This window comes from Aphelocoma coerulescens, chromosome 1A (assembly GCF_041296385.1).
Source record: "Aphelocoma coerulescens isolate FSJ_1873_10779 chromosome 1A, UR_Acoe_1.0, whole genome shotgun sequence".
Lineage (NCBI taxonomy): Eukaryota > Metazoa > Chordata > Aves > Passeriformes > Corvidae > Aphelocoma > Aphelocoma coerulescens.
Window position 1 is genome coordinate 54,989,699 of NC_091014.1, and position 17,294 is coordinate 55,006,992.

Genomic DNA, 17,294 nt, shown 5'->3' on the forward strand with positions numbered 1-17,294 from the left:
AAGTATTTGGATAGGTTTGTAAGCTTTGGAAGTAAAGGGCCCCAAAGGTATTGCTGCTTTTTAACTGTATAAAAAGCTGACTTGGATGGTTGAATCATTTGGATCAGCTTGCTGATCTGGGTAAAAATAATAATTCTCTTCTCCCCTAACACAGGGGAGAAGAGAAAAAAAAAAGAAAGTTATATTAGCCTAAGTCACTTGTGAAACTGTACTGAAATGCAGTTGTTGATGCAGCTGTATTTGCTTCTTGTCAGAAAACACTGACTGCTGCACAGATGGAAGAGAAAGTACCCTTGCAACAATCCCTCTCCTCCATTCGTTGCATGATGAAAGATGAGAAATGTGGCTAGCTGGGAAGTGTCCCTTTCTCTTTAAAACTGCAGACAGGGGTGTAATTCCAGGGTGCTCTTTTTGTCTTCCCTTTCCAGGTGCTAGAGGTATACCAGACAGCTTACACTGCTGACAAAGTTACTAAAATACATCCCCTTTGCTTTGCATTGGGTTGGATAAGTTAATCAACTCCTCATTCAGTCCCCAAGCTGAATTTTGATTTAGCTTTTTTATGGGGTCTAGTTTGGTTAGAAAATTTAAATTACACCTGGTGATAATATATGGGTGGAATTACATGCAAGGTGTGAACAGAGCTGATCCTTGTTCCTCTTTCATGAATGACTTGTGTGCTCAGTATCCCGGAATATTTGGGAGAATTACTCTTCTTGCAGCCAACTGGTCAGGACAGACACTTAATGCAGCTGTGGTCTATGCCTTGCCCAGTCCACATAAACCTTTAGTGGCAGCAATGAGTGGTGACTTTGTGTTGTCATTCAGCCATGTCTGCACAGGGTTCATAAAGATGACTAGTGGTGTTGAGATCAGTCCCCTGTGACTAAATGATGATGTAATAGACGATAAGTCTTTGCTCCACAAGAAAGTCTGTGGTTTCTCATCCTACTGTGAGCCAGAAGATGGTCTGTGACACCCCCTACCAGCCTGACTCCTTTCCAGCACAGTGACTGGAAACCTTGAACTGCAGCGTGCCCCAGAAAGGGGAGAGTGGGGACATGACTGGTGCTTCATGACAGCCAGTATCCTTGCTCAAGCTGTGGCCTGTTTGTGGTGCTCCAGAGGATGGCAAGAAATCGGTCTGCTGATAATTTCTAGGTAGGTTTGGGTTTACAAGTAAGAGGGCTGACTGGGATTGTCATCAAGAAGGGGCCAGTGAATAACAGCTTTTGTGCTGTGAGGGACCCTTTGGAAGTCTGTATTTTTAAATCTTACAGAAGAGAACATCTCGTTCCAGTAAATTGTGGAAAAGCTGTGTAATCAGGTTAGCTTTTTCCTCCCTCTTATTTTTCATGGCATGGCTGTCTTTGTAAAGAGATGCAGAGCAATGCAAGGGATACAAGATATTACAGTAAAAGAAGCGAAGTTCCAATCTATCGAAGCTGACCCCTGCCTTGGATCCAGGATGAGGTTTTCTGGGATGCTGTTTTGACAGAGAATTGCTGATGTGATGAGATGTAATGAATCACCTCTAAGTTTGTTGTTGTTTCTCTGTTTGCTTTTGCCCTTTGTTTTTTTAATATTTGAATGTTATGAGTTAGACTTGACACAGTCTGGGAACACTTAGAAAATCTCCGGTTCAAAGAAAACCTTTGGCAAACAGGCTGAAAGTTGGGATTTTAGAGTTTTTAAGAGTGCTTTACTGTTGGCTCTATTCAGGAAAATGGAAAGCCCAACTGAAGTATGCTGCATGCTTTAGTACTCCTCCCGGCTCTCTCAGTATTTTTCTATAGATTCCAGAGGTTTGTGTTCAAAGGTGATGGCCACAGTTGTGAGGTTGGAAGCCAAAGAGAGGTCTGGCTCTACTGGAGATGGTTTCCTTCTGCATATGTGTACCAGCTGTAGACATAAGGTTTTTACTTTTCCTTTCAGAATTCCCGTTTAGAAATACAAGCGTTCTGGTATTTTGCAGGAAGCCTGGTCTCTCCCTTGCATGTTGGAAAGGTTGCCCACCTAGCTGAGATTGGAGCAGCTCCCAGGCACATCCTGTGCAACACCCTCTGCCAGCTGTTCCTCCCAGTGAACCAGCAAGCAGGGTCCCTGCCTTGCCCTTCTGCACTGGGGGTTAGCACCTCTGTGGTCAAGGTTGTCTCAAAGAAGTGCTGGTCACTGAAGGTTTAGCAGCTGTGTTCCTGTGCTGGCTTTGTGCTTTACTGGGACTGTGCTTTCAGTGACTGCTGTGGTGAGCCTGGTGGCAGCAGGAGTACCAGAACTCACGAGATGCAAAGGAGGCAGCAGTAAAATAAAATAAATCAACTGCTTTATTTGCACTAGAGATAGGGAAGCTAAACTGAAGTTGAGACAGATCTGAACAGGATTCTGTGTGTGGTCTGTGGCCCCCTGGAAACTGCTGCTGAAGGACATACCCCTGTTAGATTGGAAAAATAAAGCCTGTCGTTAGCAGTGTTTGGTTGGCTGCACAGAAACCTCTGCCCCTCTGGAAAATGTTAGAAATCACATTAGTTGAAGGTGTTTTAAAACCTATCACTCTATGCTGCTGACTTGTCTTGTGGCACTCAGCAAACCTTAGTTTTTATATGACGTGAAAGAGAAGGGCAGATGTGTTGGTTGTCTGGAAATCTCTTAGTTAATTTGCCCGTCTCTGATATTACTTGACTTTCTGTGTGTGTGTGTGTGTTTGCTGTTGAAATGTGGTGGCTGAGGGATCAGAGGAACATCCAGAAGAGAAGTGAGAGAAGCAATTAGAGGTAACGAGTTCCAGTTCATTGAAGCATTCTGTTGATCTACATTTTACAGTGGTATTGAGTGGACACCCGAGTGTAGCTGTCATGAGATAATCCCGATATTTAGGGATTAGAGCTGCTTGACTGCATTTTGGGCCTTAACTCCCTTTGCTCTCCAGTAAATTTAATTTTGCCAGCAATCTGTTGTAAATTCAGTTTGAAAGATGTGTATACATTTTCCCCAGCATGCTTCCCCCTCCCTCTGCTTCACTTTCTTGCGTGCACCTCCTTTTTTCCGGGTCAAATTAGAGATGTTTGTCAGGGCCAAGTCCAGTGATGGCAGGGGCTGTATGAAACAGTCCTCACCAGTCCTGGACCATGCCACCATCCTGACCCTGCAGTGTTCCTTGTCAGGGCTCTGCCAAGTTGTCCTGCTGAGCTGTGCCTGGGTACCTCTCCTGCAGGAAAGCTTTGCTGAGAAATGCCACATATTCTTCTGGGTTTGTAACCTGTGTTCTCTGTTCTGGAAGATTTCCAGGGTGTTTGTGAACTGTTCCAGTCTCTCTCTTGTTTGGCTTGTCACACATACATACGGCATCTGTCTAAACCACCCCTTCAGCTCTCTTGCTGGACCGAAGGAAAGTGACTCCAACTCCTTAGCAGTGATACGACATATTTAAGTGGCCACGAAGAAAGGAAGGTTGTATACAAAAGCCCTCTTGTTTAATGAGCAGCGTCAGCTGAACTAGAGCTGGATCCAGCATCTGCTTGGGCAGAGCAGGAAACTTTGGCAGCTTTCTGTCAGCTCATGAGGTGCGACATTGATGTTCAATCAGCTATACCATTGTGCTGCCACCTAACCTTTGGAGTGTGGGCAGAGGGTACTTGTGATTCACGGTGGTTAGAAAAGAGGTAATGAGATCTTCTACTTGGATAGGACAGTGGGATTCAGACTGGCATGTTTTTGAAGTGGCTGTGTGTTACTGAGGCTGTTGCTTATGTTTGCCTTTATCTAGGAGAGTTTGTGGTGCAGAAGGATTGGATGCTTGCTTCAAAGAGCCTGGAATAGAAGCACTTGTTGCTTTTCTTGTATGACTTTATTGGGTTTTATCTGCTCATAATTGCCTCAGGAATAAAGCAGGTATTAGCATAGAGATCAGGAACAAGCTGCAACATTTAAGGGGGAAAAAACCCTCATCATGTCAGCACTTTTCCCTCTGAGTGTACATAGCTAAATTGCTTTTAATAGGCTAAAGAATCAACCTTATGTGGCTTTTCTGTGTGTCACAAATATCAAAATATGCTCCCCAGGGGCCTTTGAGGCCTTGGGATCTGGATCCAGCTCAGGTTTCTTCAAGGGACTGGAGCATTGTGCTCTTTTAATGGAGACTTTCTGCACAGCTTTCCCACTGCTATTTCTGTAGGAGATTCTTGCAGGCATTTGGGTTGGTTGTCACCGTTGAGGGTGATGCCCAGGAAGAAAATTCCACCAAGGCATCACTAAAAAGCCTTGATTTTGTGCCGTGTGGGCTGAGGGCAGGCTCTAGCTGGGATCCTGGTGCTATAATTTGCTGCTTGTGGTTGCTGTTCTCTTGCCCGGATAGGGGTGGGAAGGTTGCCCTTCCTCCAGCCTGCTCACTGACCTCAGGCGGTGAGGGGGGGGGAAGGCCAGGCTCTGCCCTGCTGCAGGGCTGGGCACCTTCTGCCTGGCTCCCCTGACCTGCAGGCAGAGTAGCCAAGCATGACTCTGAGCAGCTCCTATGAGAGATCGTGCTTCTGAGCTATCTCTGTCTGGCTCTTTGATTTTATTCTGTTCTGTGGCTTTGCTTCCTTTTTGTGGGAAGAAGAAATGAGGGGAAGTGCAAGCAATGGCTTCTTCATTAGCCTTTGTACTCTGCTGTCCTGGAAAGCAGGTCCATCAGAGGCCTCTTTCCTACCCTTATTTCATGTTAAAAGCCCTGTGCAGCTTTAGAGCGAAGCTGGACCAGGATGGAGTAGGTTTTGTCGGTGCTTCTCCTTGCCTGTAGGTACCAATTTTTGAAGCTCAGCTTTGGAGCGACCTGAGGTGGTTCCTGGGATTTAAGACCTCTCTCTCTGAGTGATGCTGCTTCTGCTCCCGTGAGTAGGACCAGCCACACAGCCTGGGGAGATCCAAAAGGTTCATTCAGGGAAGGAAGCCTGGGCTGTGATGTTGCTGCAGCAGGTGGAACCGTGGGGCACACCGAAGGAAATGGGGGCTGGCAGCATGGTACGGGCAGATGTCCTGGGGCTGGTGGCATGTATCAGGGTGGGAAACAGGTGTTTTTGTTATATTGGCCTCAGGAATGATTGGAATCATGGAGGAAACTGAGGCAATTAAAGTGTTGCCACTGCTGCTGATTTGCAGCAGCAGATCTGAATGTCTCTTGGACAGCCTGCAGGAGAATCCAGCTGGCTTCTGAAGCACCTGCCCATCCTGTTACTTGTTTTGTCCAGTAGTGGAAGTTGAAGTGTGTGGACATGCAGAATACTCTCAATGCTCTGGTTCTAGGAAGAGGTGTGCTACTCTGCAGTGGTGCTGGAGTTATGTTTGTCCTGGGTGGTCTGGAACTGCAGGTGCTGCTTCCTCCACACAAAGGGTTGAGGAGACTGAATGTGCCAGGGTGAGAACCTGTGCACAGCAGACTGTGACTGGGGAGACTTTAACACGTGGTGCATCCACACTGAAGGGGCCGGGACTCATAGCCAGTAACTGCTATTAACTAGGAAAATGTGACAAGAGGACATCATGTGAGGTCACAATTATGTGGTCATAGCTTTTATGTTTTTAGAGATGACTACATCTCCACAAGTGCAGCAAATGGATGGTGTTCACTGAGGCGCTATTAAACTTAATGGGAGTTTTGTAACCAGTTAAAATGGGTGTAAGGTCAGGTTTTGGACTATGCAGTATTTCATTCCTTCTCTTTCATCTCATGTATGACCCCATATGAATTTACTGCAGATAATCTAAACCTTGCACCGAATACAGACCTATTAATTTTTAATGGTCTCTTCTACAGTACTCACCACTGTAGTGTGGGTGCTTCACAGGTACTAATGATTTTATTTTTTAGTTTCCTAAGAGGTAGAAAAGGTATACTGTGCCTTATTGTGGAAATGGGGGATTGAAGTACCTGGTAATAAGACCAGTTTTGCCCACAAACAATTGACACTTAAAGCCTAACTTATTTTTATTTGTATTTTTGATTGTAGCTGGGGCTTTTTTATTGAGGTGGGGTTTTGGTGATGTTTTAATCCTTGATCTATAGCTCTCTACAACTTCCACTGTGTATATGATGCCTGCTGCTTCCATAGACCAATCCTTAAGTGTGTCATGTTGGGCAATTATACAGTGATGTTGTCTTTATCTTAAAGCCCAGAAGAGTACCTTGAATTAAGGAACTTGGTCAGCATCATAGTGAAATTTTACTTGGAAGATAAGGTTTGAAATCTAACTTTTTAAGTAGAATTGATACTGCTTGTCTGAGACTACAAAACCACATACCTTTGGGTTTCTGCAGCTGTTTATACTGCTCAGAACACAGCGCTTCCTAGGCTTGAATGAAGCAGGAATTAGGAAAAAATAGCACATAATCCTGATTTGTTGTAACATCCCTGCACGTGAGGAAACACTGGAAGTTGCATGGATAGTTGCTGTTTTTTAATCTGCAGCCCTTGACTTTTGCAGTTGCTATTTTAGGAGAGAATGTAGCTACTTTGCCTTTCAAGTTAAAAAGCATGTTTTGGTCTGTTAGGAAGCAGAGAGCTGCTGTGTGGACAGCAAAGGCAGGAACCGGCTCCTGACCCGCTCCCTGCGCTGGCTGCCGTGGGGACTGGCAGCTCCCCCCCTTCCTGGGAACACAGGTCTCAGCGTGGTCACTTGTGGGGTCAGCGAGGAGGAGAGGCATGTTCTGCTGAGGAGACTTGGTGACACATTAGGGCTGCAAAGCAATCCTGCCACTTGGCATACAGGTGTCTCGGGTGAGAAATATGTGGGTGATCAAGGGCTTGGTATCGTCTTTTTGTTTGCTGAATAATGAGTCCTTCATGTATCCCATCAGTGCCTGCTTTTTGTTGCTTCTGCATGGGTGTTCAGTTCTGTTCTCCTTAGCTGAGTAAAGGGGGGGCCAGAATTGTGTTAAGTGGCTGAGGTTCTGTCATCTTCAGAGAGCTGCAGACAACAAGCCTACTTTTGGGCTGGATGCCTGATCTTACTGCTAGAATTGTCAGACTACAACACTGTAAGTAGTATAAAGCGGTAGGGGAGGAATAAACACCCCATCCCACTGCTTTTTGGAAAGAGGAGATAAAGACCAGCCTGGCAGTACCTCTGCATATGTTATGGGAATTCTCGTTGCCTTGAAGTGAGGGGAGAAAATGAAGCTAGTGTCCTCTCCAAAACTCACATGAATCCAGTGGAGACCTGGCATCTGCTAATGTCACCAGCTGGGTCTAGCAGCTTTTTCCCTATATGACCTTTACACCTAAGCACTTCTTGGAAAAGTCTGACTTCCTGGGCTGGTTAGATTTCCCTAAGAGTGGTGGTGGTCTGCATGCCAAGTGCCTCATGTGAGAGCTGAGCTGAGAGGTCACAGACAGAGGAGGCAAGGCCGTCATTTGCGATGGTGGGATGGACTCAGCAGGCGGTGATAGTGGCATTTGGGAATAGTGGTGTCTGTGTGATGGTTAGATGTCAACCATGGGTCAGAAAACACTTCAGAGAAGAGAAGGAGAATGTAAAAGGAAATGGACCGACTGTGGATTTTGACTGTCAGATAGAGGGTTACAGTGGAACTTAACTCTGTAGTGTTTCCATCTGTTGTGGTTTAATCCCAGCTGGCAGCTAAGCCCCACACAGCTGCTCACTCCTTCCTGCTGGGATGGGGGAGAGAATTGGAAGACTAAAAGTAAAAAAAACTTGTGGGTTGAGATAAAGGCAGTTTAACAGGTAAAGCAGAAGCCACACATGCAAGCAAAGCAAGACAAGGAATTCAGTCACCACTTCCCATGGGCAGTTCAGCCATCCTCACGGAAAGCGGGGCTTCATGATGTGTAATAGTGATTTGGGAAGACAAACTTCACTCTGAATGTCCCCCCTTTCACTTTCTTCCCTCAGCTCTATATGCTGACCATGATGCCATGTGGTATGGAATATCCTTTGGGTCAGTTGGTGTCAGCTGTCCTGGTTGTATTCCCTCCCAACTTCTTGTGCATGCTCAGCTTCCTCACTGGTGGGGTGAAGCAGAAAAGGCCTTGACTCTCTGTAAGCACTGCTCAGCAGTAACTAAAACATCCCTGAATTATCAACACTGTTCCCAGCACAAATCCAAAACACAGCCCCATAACCGCTACTGTGAAGAAAATTAACTCAATGAAAGCCAAAACCAGCATACCATCTGACCATCCCTTCTCTAGTGTCCACTTGTGACCTGTCAGTGTTGTTGTGATCGATGTAGATGTGGTGAATGAGGCTAAGGCTAGTATTTGAGTATATATTGTCTGAACACCTGATATTTGTCTATATATCTATCTATATATCTATAGATATCTATATATCTATCTGTGTGTGGCTTTGCCAGGAAATTGAAATTATACTCATAATTAGGTCTGGGTTTTGTGTTTGCTCTGTCCCCTAATTACATCCTTCCAGAAAAGACTTGCTGCATTTCACCATCTTGCCTGATCTCTTCTGGCTTTCAACAAGAATGTCATATGGTCAGTGCCAAAAATAAGTTTTATCTGTTGATAAATCACAAATTAACACCACTAAGAATTCTTCATGCTTCATGTTCTGTCTTGAAACGTCTCTGGCAATAGGTCTGATAACATATCTAAGTTTTATCTCCCTCTTTCAGCCAGACCAATGTATAAGTTCTCCTGGGGATGGTTGTTTCCCATGGGGAAGGTGTTGACTTGAATAGATGGAGATGCTGTGAGACTTCTTGTGTGTGTGTTTTCCTCCTATTATTCATTGCCTAAATTGTTGAGTAATAATTCCTCCTTTGCTGGTCAATGGGTTGATATTTTCATCTTGGGCAGTATCAGGCATTTGTGACTGCTTTTCATGCCAGGAGGAGCATGAGTTGGATTTGCTTCCACCAGGACCCCTTTAAGGACTAGGAATTCTTTGATGAGTGATTACACTTAAATCTGGACTCTTAGTTGATGGATGTAGATGGAGCATGTCCATGTTTCTTGGGAAGGTTTCCTTAAATAGACATGACCTTTCTACTGAAAACAGGAAGATAGTTTTTGCTTTTTTTTTCCCCCAGCATGGTATTTGTTTCATTTTTGGACCTCATGATTATTGCAGGCATTTACCATAGGAGTAGCTCATAGGCTCATGGGGCAGAGTTTGGCAGCTCCATTGGAGTTTTGGTAGGGGTATTGGTTTGCTTTGCAGTGTGGCATTTGATATAGCATTGGTTCTATCCTTTCTGTACCAGCCACTCTTTTTCACCTTCGGTGACCTGGTTCTCCTTTCTTATCCTTTCTAGCATCCAAAACTCTGAGGCATCTCTATGTGCAGAGAAAGACTAGCCAGTCTGTATGTTTTAATATGTAGATGGAGAATGGATAGTGATTCAGTAGATCTGGATCATCCTATGTTCTTGCTTCTGTTGGGTTTTAGTAGATGTGTGGAATCTGCAGGCAAACTGGAGAGAATGGTCCTGTTACCTCAGAATGAGGAACCCTCTGGCTGCAACTTGAATGTGATGACAGTCTGCCTGAAGGAGTGCCTGTCCTTGACCATCCATGGGAAGGGTAGCAGGAGATGGGTGTGTTTCGTTCTCCTGTGCACTGAAATCTTCCAAGATGCCCGGTGTCAGCTAGTCACTGTTGCTGGCAAGGTGTTAGCAAGCTCTTTTATGAGGTTTGTGTTTAAATAAACATAAAATCTCTGTGCTTGGGCTCTCATATCTATTGTAAAGTATTCTGTGAAGTTGCTTCTCTTGGATTTGGTTCTTGATAAAGAGATGATGCATATAGTCTGGAAAAGCTTCAGTACAGTGGACAAACTGACCAGCCCTGCTGGCTCAGTAGTATCAAGTGCTTTGTTTGGCTTGTGTAGTTTACCTGATCCTCAGGGTTAGTCTGAAACAGAAATTTTATGTACATTCTCCTGAGCAGTTTCTTATACTGTGTCACCAGTTTCTTGATGCCTGAAATGCTGCAAGTCTGCAATTAAAGATTCTGATGTCTATAAATCTGATTGGTTCTGGGATTGGCAGTTTTTACTTTTGTTTTTAGGATAGGATTTTAAAGACTATCCCTAAATCTCTGGACCCCTTGGGCAGGAGTAAACATGTGGCATTGTTCCTCTTCCATGGGTGAATTCCTACCATTGTGAGGCTTTCTCTGCCTCTGACTTCCTGGGCAGGATTTCTGATGATGAACACAGTCACATTAAGTAGTGGAGAGCTTCTTAATAGGTCACTTCCCAACTTTACTTCCCAGGTAAATATTTTTGTGTCTTGTATGGATTTTCCTGGGGTGCGGAGTCTGTTGGATAGTTAGCTTTGCTCTCTGAATGATGTGCTTATATACAGATGGTTATTGCATAGTGTTCGTCACGGAGGCAACTCTCTTCATGAAGTTGCTTGAAAAAATTACGGTTGCATTTGAACAGGTGTACTGTGAAAATAAGATTGCAGTAGGAAGGGAGGATGGGATGTGGTTATCACTCATCTCCCAAAGGCTGTTCTGTCCCAGCGGAGTCAGGGCAGGTGGTCCTGCCTTCCCTGGTGACTCAAGGGGTGCTGTCACGTCTGTTAAATTAGCCCTGGATTGGAGTTGCTGTAAGTGTGTCTAGTCAAATGCTAATTCAGCATGTTGTGTGTGAAGCTAATTGGCAGGCTAGAAAAAGCAGTGCTGCCTGTAGGAAACTTTATTCTTACCTGAAGAGCTTAAACAGTAAAAATGTAAAATGTCCAGTAGGAAAATTTCTTCTTCCTTGCACGGTTAGCAGTGATAACCAAAAGCAAATTTTTCAGTTCTGTGTTCAGAGCCCTCTGACAGTATTGTCATGGCTTGTGCTTCTGTTTACAGATTTCCCATGTAGCTGAATTAAATTAACAAGACCAGTCAATTCATTGCTGCTGTATTTAAACCCCTGGGCAGCAATGAATCTGGCAAGGATGGAGCATCATTTTCATGTGCTGCTTGGAAAGGGAGGATGTACAGCAAAATGAAGTAGTGTTACTGCTTGGGGGAGGGGTTCACAGTCACGGCTCAGGTGGCAGATGAAGAGAACTGTATAGGTTCCCAGAAGTCTTTTTTGTCCACTGTTTCCAGTGTGGCTCAGTCACTAGATAGCATGAGGTTTTTTCTGTCATATATGGGCTAGCCAAAGACTAGTGTATCCACAGTTTGTTCAAGGCAGATAGCATTACAGGAATCAAAACAGATCTTTTGGTTCCTGTTCACTGATTTAATCCTTTGTTTTTAGCAGTTAAATATCCCTGTATTCTTTAGCCTAGCCTCAGTTATCCTGGATTTGAGCCCTTCTTAAATCCTTAATTGCACAGTATTCATGTTAGGAAGAAAGGTGGTATGAGGTAATGCAGAGAAATGAAACAAGTCCCCCAGGTCACCTGCAGAGAAGCAGAAATCTCAGAGCACTGGGTTCAGTGGGCCATCTTTCATCCCCTAGTTTGAGCTAGGCGGCCTCCTTTATTGCTGCCCCCTCCATCTAAAGGGCGGTCCTTGGAGGCTCTTTGGAACACATGGTGAGCTGCACACTGCTCTTGCCTTACTCTGCATCAGCTTGCGGTGTTAGCAGAAGGTAGTTTGCAGCATTTTACAGCATCTTTCCCTAGCACCAGAATTCAAAATTCAAATTAATTACATTTATTGATCTTCTTCCTGTTGTTAGATGTTTCATATTTTCTTTAGGCTTGTGCAAAATACATGATGTGGTGGAAAAGGTGCTACAGATTTATCTTTTTTTTTTAATGCCCTCTCCCATGAGTCTGCATAGCTTATGAGACTGGGATTTTAGCTTTGCAGCCAGTTTGGAACTCTGGGCTTTACTGTGCCATGTTTGCTTCTCTTGTCTGTTTCTTCCCAAGTTTTTTATGTGGAGTTTACAGCTATTGGTGCAGTTTGCATAGCAGAAATTGTCCTTTTGTAGCAGCTGGTGAGTGGATGATGGACAGATGATTAAGCTAAACTTTCAAAAGGCTTTTGAAAAAAACCCCTGATAGTATTACATTTGTGATTTGCACATGTTGTATCAGTACTACTGGGTTAGGCAGCTTTAGACCACCTGGTGTAGGTTGGTCTGATTGACAACAGCCCTTTGCTCTGGGCCACCAATCTGTGTGTCTGTGGGGTATTTACCATGGGCACAGCCTCTGTATAGTGACTCCCTATGTTGGGGTGCATGGTGTGAAATCATACCTTGAGGCTGAGCTGGGGGTAAATAGGTTCTGAAAGAAGTGATCCTTTCTCTCTGTGCTCCATTTGGCTCAGAGTTTCTTTTTCATGATCTCAAAGAAAGTAAGTAATGCCAAAGAGAAGACTTTAAATCCAGCTGACTCCACTATGGTGGATATGTTGCCTGTGCTGTCCTTTCGGGAGGCAAGGTGATGTCCCGTGCTGGCTGTGCCCATCTCAGCAGTGCTGACAGCAGCAGTGTGTGGGGTGATGCGTCACGACATTCCCACAGTGCAGCTGCACGTCACTTCTGTCACCTGGTAGTATCTGTAGCTCCGCAAGGAGAGTCCTTTGCATGTTTAGTACCACCATGCCACTGTCAACCTCTCTCACATCCATACTGCTTTAGAAGTGAGTGGACATCTGCTCCTCGTGCAGAGGAGGGGGGGGTAAATGTTTGCTCATCCATGGTTTCTCTGATCCAAGTGTTTTCAACTCTGCCTTTGTATTTGATGGCAGGTCCTCCTTCCCCTTGGCGCGTGTCTGCAACGTGCTCATGTGCCGGCACGCGTGTGCTGCCCTTGAAAACAGACCAAACTTATTAAAATCATTGCTGGTTGCCATGGCAGCTGTTGTCGCTGTGGGCTAATAGGAAAGGCAATTACTGCTGCATGCTGGGGAGTGTACGGGGAGGCTGTGGGCAGGGGGGTACAGGCGACTGCATGCTGATGAGTTGTGTGACTGATAGCTTGGATGTCACAGTGAGCAAGCAGCAGAGGAAAGGCAGGAGATACAGTATATCTGGCCAAACCTCATTACAGGGTATTTCCACCTCCTGGGCAGGCTTGTTGAGAGATTCCCACCCTTCCTTTGATTGTCAGGGGGAATCTCAGGGTTGAGTTTCACATTTTCGGCTGGGCGCAACACAGTGCTGCTCAGTGACTCTCAGCTGGCCCAGGAAGTGAAACGGAGCTGGAAAACTTTATGCATGTTGAAGATACTCATCTGGTCCTTTTCCTGCTGTTTCCTCCCTGTGAATATTCCTCTTCAGCTCTTACTTCGCTGTTTCCTGTAGGTTGAATGTCATGATATAAAATAGCTCCAATTTTCTTGGAGCGAGTAGGATCACTTAAGAAAACTGCTTCTCATAATGAATTTAAAGCTAAAGGGAAATTGCATCCTTCATCTCTGTTCTCTGAATTTGGGCAGCATGTGTCCAAGTAATGCCAGCACTGTTTGTGCCAAGTGCAAACACGAAAAGAACAGGGATTGTTTTATAGTGAGGAGCTTGCAGAAAATCAGTAAATTCCTTGAAAGATTTGAGTTGGGGAAGTAGGTGAGAGCTGTAAATCTTAGGGATATCAGAAACTGCTTTGGCAGTGTTTGACAGAGCACTGCACTCCCAAATTGAAACCCTCCATCCCCTCCAATTTGTGCTGCTTTCCCTTTCCCTTGTGCTAAGAAATGGCCTGACACCTTGCTGCACAGGAGCTCTTCCAGGAGGCTCTCTTTGTCCATTAAGAGGCACATCACATCAGTTTCTTCTGGCTTATAGAATCTATGATGGTGTCAATGAAGCTAAAACAATGGCTGTCACCCCCTTCAATAGGGAGACAAGTCCCTGGAGGCATGGAGGAGGTTTCTGGTCCAGACAAATTGAGAAGAATAAAACAATCCTCTTGGAGCAGGCAAAATTGGGACCTTGTCTCAATTTCTCTATTTCGGCCGATTTCCCAGCAGCTGTTTGCAGTGGCCCTCTGGATCATGCCCCGTTGGGATGGCTGTGGTGACTCACCCGGCTGGGATCGTTTCCGCAGCGTGTGAGAGCCTGGCTTCCCAGGGAGCCGTGGCACCAGGAAGGGGAAGGTTTCTGGTGCGTTTGATCCCTCAGTGAAGATTATGCTGTGTCTGCTTAATTAGAGACTGCTGCTTTCTTTACTGGTGTACTAAATATAAATGGAGGAGCTGGTCTAATATACTTGAAGTTGCAAATGTCAGGAGTCAATAGCTTTATTTTCTTCTCACCAAATCCGATTTGGTTTTAAGTACTGCCACTAAATCTAATGATGCAGTAATTCCTGTTTGTTAAAAGGAATGAGGGATTTAGACTGAGACAGACTTCATGCTCTTCTCCCATCTCTCTCTCATCCCACCTCTGTTTTACAAAGGAAGAGCTACTGGTTTGCAGGTGTTTGTATAGTAAGATCTGAAGGTCAGAAGGTTTGATCTAAATACACTGTGAACTGAGTTTGTATTCAGCTAATATACCGTTGTTAAGGTTTTCTCTTGGCACAGTTTTTGGCACAGATTTTTACATTCCAAGACTGTCACCTTTGTGACAGTCAGCAGAGTGCCAAAATTTAAAAAAAAAATACAGAAAATGCAGTGAAGATAAAGAAGTTGCTTCTGGAGCCCAGGCTTCATGTTCTGTCTGGGATTCTTTGTTTGCTGAAATACAGTCTAAGTCCTGGCAGGCCCCAGGGAGATCTGTAATGGGACAGACATCTGTGTTTAAGATGCCTAGCCCTGTTTGTCTGCTGTGCAGGAAAAGGAATAGGTATCAAATGAGATATTTTTTTCCCCCTACTGAGCACAGTGGACCCAATCTACCTCCATCTGCTTAGCCTTGTACAGTGCTATTGCAGACGCTGTTTGCTTGAACATGTCTGTGAGCTGTAGCGCAATGCCTGGGAAGTACAACTGATACTGCCGTCCTCTGTGTGAAATGTACGATCCCGAATTGGTTGGAAAGTCCTTGAGAGCAGAAACGATGGGGAGAACTCCTCATGGTGAAGTCTGATTCAGTGCTGCTATCAGCAGCAGTGAGGCTCTGCCTCTTGCTGTCGGCTGCAGTAACTGCTGCTTGTTCATGCCCTGGCCGATCCGGAATGCTTTTGTCCTGACCAGTAGGATAACGTGGGCTACCTTGTCTTGGGGCAAAGCTGTCTGCTGGGCTGGAGGAGGAGGGAGCATGCTCATTATGTGCTGGAGGCATTTTTGCCGTGTTGCAGCATGTGCTGGGAGATGCATGATTGAAAAATGAGAGCACCTAGAACTTTGGCCTGATCTGCCAGGTCTGTTCTGGCCTCAAGACTCGAGGTCTGGCAGAACAGTTTCAGCATTAGATGTCTCTTTGTGGAATGGGGAGGAAAGAAATCCAGAGATACTTTTTGCCCTTCTTGAGGTTTTCACATTTCTTGATGGTGGCAAGAAGAAATTGTGTTTCTGGAGTGTGTTGAGTTGTCATCATTTTCTGCATACAGTCTGCATAGAGTAGATGAAAGCTCTCCTGAGTGTTTGTGTGCTCCAGGTCATCATTAGATGTGGCCTGACATGGACTGACCAGCACAGAGGATTTTTTTTTCCAAAAGCTGTTTCCTCTGCTGCGTGATGCAGTGTTGAAGTCAGTAACACCCTATTGCTTTGAAGGTTAACATTTTTCATATCCCCAGCACTTGTATATTCTCTTGCCTTATCCCTCTTTCCCCCCCTGCAGCTTTTCCTATTTTTGATAGGCTAGTCTAACACAAACATTTCCAGGGACAGAGCAGTGGCTGCGGGAGAATAGCCTTCAACCTCTTCTGCTTTAAGCTTTGGGAGCCGGGCTGATGGAGAGCACATGACGCTGCCGGTGGCTTTTCCTTCCCGGCGGGACACAGGGAGCTGTGTGTGCGAGGGGAACAAGCTGTGCTGTGTAGTGTGTCGGCGCTCCGCTCCCGCTGGTGGCGAGGGCAGGCCGGGCTGCTGCCAGCGTGGCACGGCTCGCCGAGCCGGCGGCTCTCCCGGGCTCCGCGGGGCTCGTCCAGCCGGGTGCCACTCGCGCACCGCCTTCTGTCCTGACCCCGGACGGGGCGGCTGAAGGCGATTCGAGCGGGCTTCATCTTTCCTCGGCATGGTGTGAGCGAGCGGAGCGCCTGAATTATTCACTGCTCCTCGGCCTGCTGTTCCTATTGAATTCCCGTGTCGAGGCACCCTGCCAGCACCCGCTGATGAATTCATTGCTGCGCCTGCCCCAGGGGCACCCTGTGTGTTCGGGGCTGGAGGGGGCGGGGGCGGCCGCCCGCGCCGGGCTCGCCCCGCAGTTGTGTAGCTGCAGGTCGGTGAGCCTGGGTTGCCCTGAAGCCCTTCCATCTGCAGTGTAGGTGGGCGCCGGCCCTTTTGCTGCTCAGAGGGTTGTTGGCAGGTTTGCGTGTTTTTATCTGTCTCTGCCTTGCAGCCGTGCTGAAGCCTGCCTGGGCTCCCTGATCTTGATCTTCTTGTCCCAGCTCTCCACATGCAGTATCTGGGATTTCGTCTTGGTGGAGTGGATTTCTCTGCAAACCGCATCCTTATTTTTTACACACCATTTGAGGTTCTCCTTACTTCTGTATCCTGAGCTTTCAGGGGTGATTGTGCTACAAAAAAATCACATTTCACAATTTCTGAGAGGAAATTATTTTTTCTTCTAATATAAACCATTTCCCCTTTGTCTATGATGTTACTCTTAGTAATCTGAATAATTTTTTTGTTAAACATTTAAAAGATGTCTAGTGTTCACATTATCACAACTCATAAAAGCTGTTGAAGACACATTTTATACTTTTGGAAGGAGGTTATCGCTTCTCTTAACAAGAACTTCTGGATATATGTTTGGTACCATCTTTATTGTGTTGATCTTCTGCTTTGTTCCTCTGTATTTTCTTTTTTAAGCAATTACAGCAGGTGGCTGGTCCTTGGGGAAGCTTCCTTTGACCAGAGTGCTCTGGTCCCAGTTGACAGAGGCGGATGGAGTTTCAGGTCCTCCTCCTGGCTGCACAGAGGAGTGTTTTTTCACCTCTAATTGGATCATGTAAATCGGCTCTTTCTTTGTCTGGTCCTCTTTGTCCAGAATATCCTTCTGGATTTTGACCAATAAATCAGCCTTGACAATGGATTGACTTTTCCTTTAGTAATTACATTGATATTTGAAAATTGATGTAACTGATGAGCAAAATAGATGTAATAATCAGAATTGCAACCAATAATTTTCCTCAAAAACTGATTTCTGTAGTAGAGGTGATAGGTAACTGATGGGAGTACAACGTGGCAGGGGCTTTTTTTTTTTTTTTTTTTTTTAAATCCTGTGCTGTTACAGCCCTCTGGGACTAGTGTTTGATAAAGTGCTAAGGG

General features: G+C 45.5%; 1 protein-coding gene across 12 annotated transcripts in view; it reads left to right on the forward strand.

Moving 5' to 3' along the window:
• RBFOX2 (RNA binding fox-1 homolog 2) overlaps positions 1-17,294 on the forward strand; it is a 172,027-nt gene that overhangs the window by 3,445 nt on the left and 151,288 nt on the right. The gene's annotated exons all lie outside the window — the stretch shown is intronic.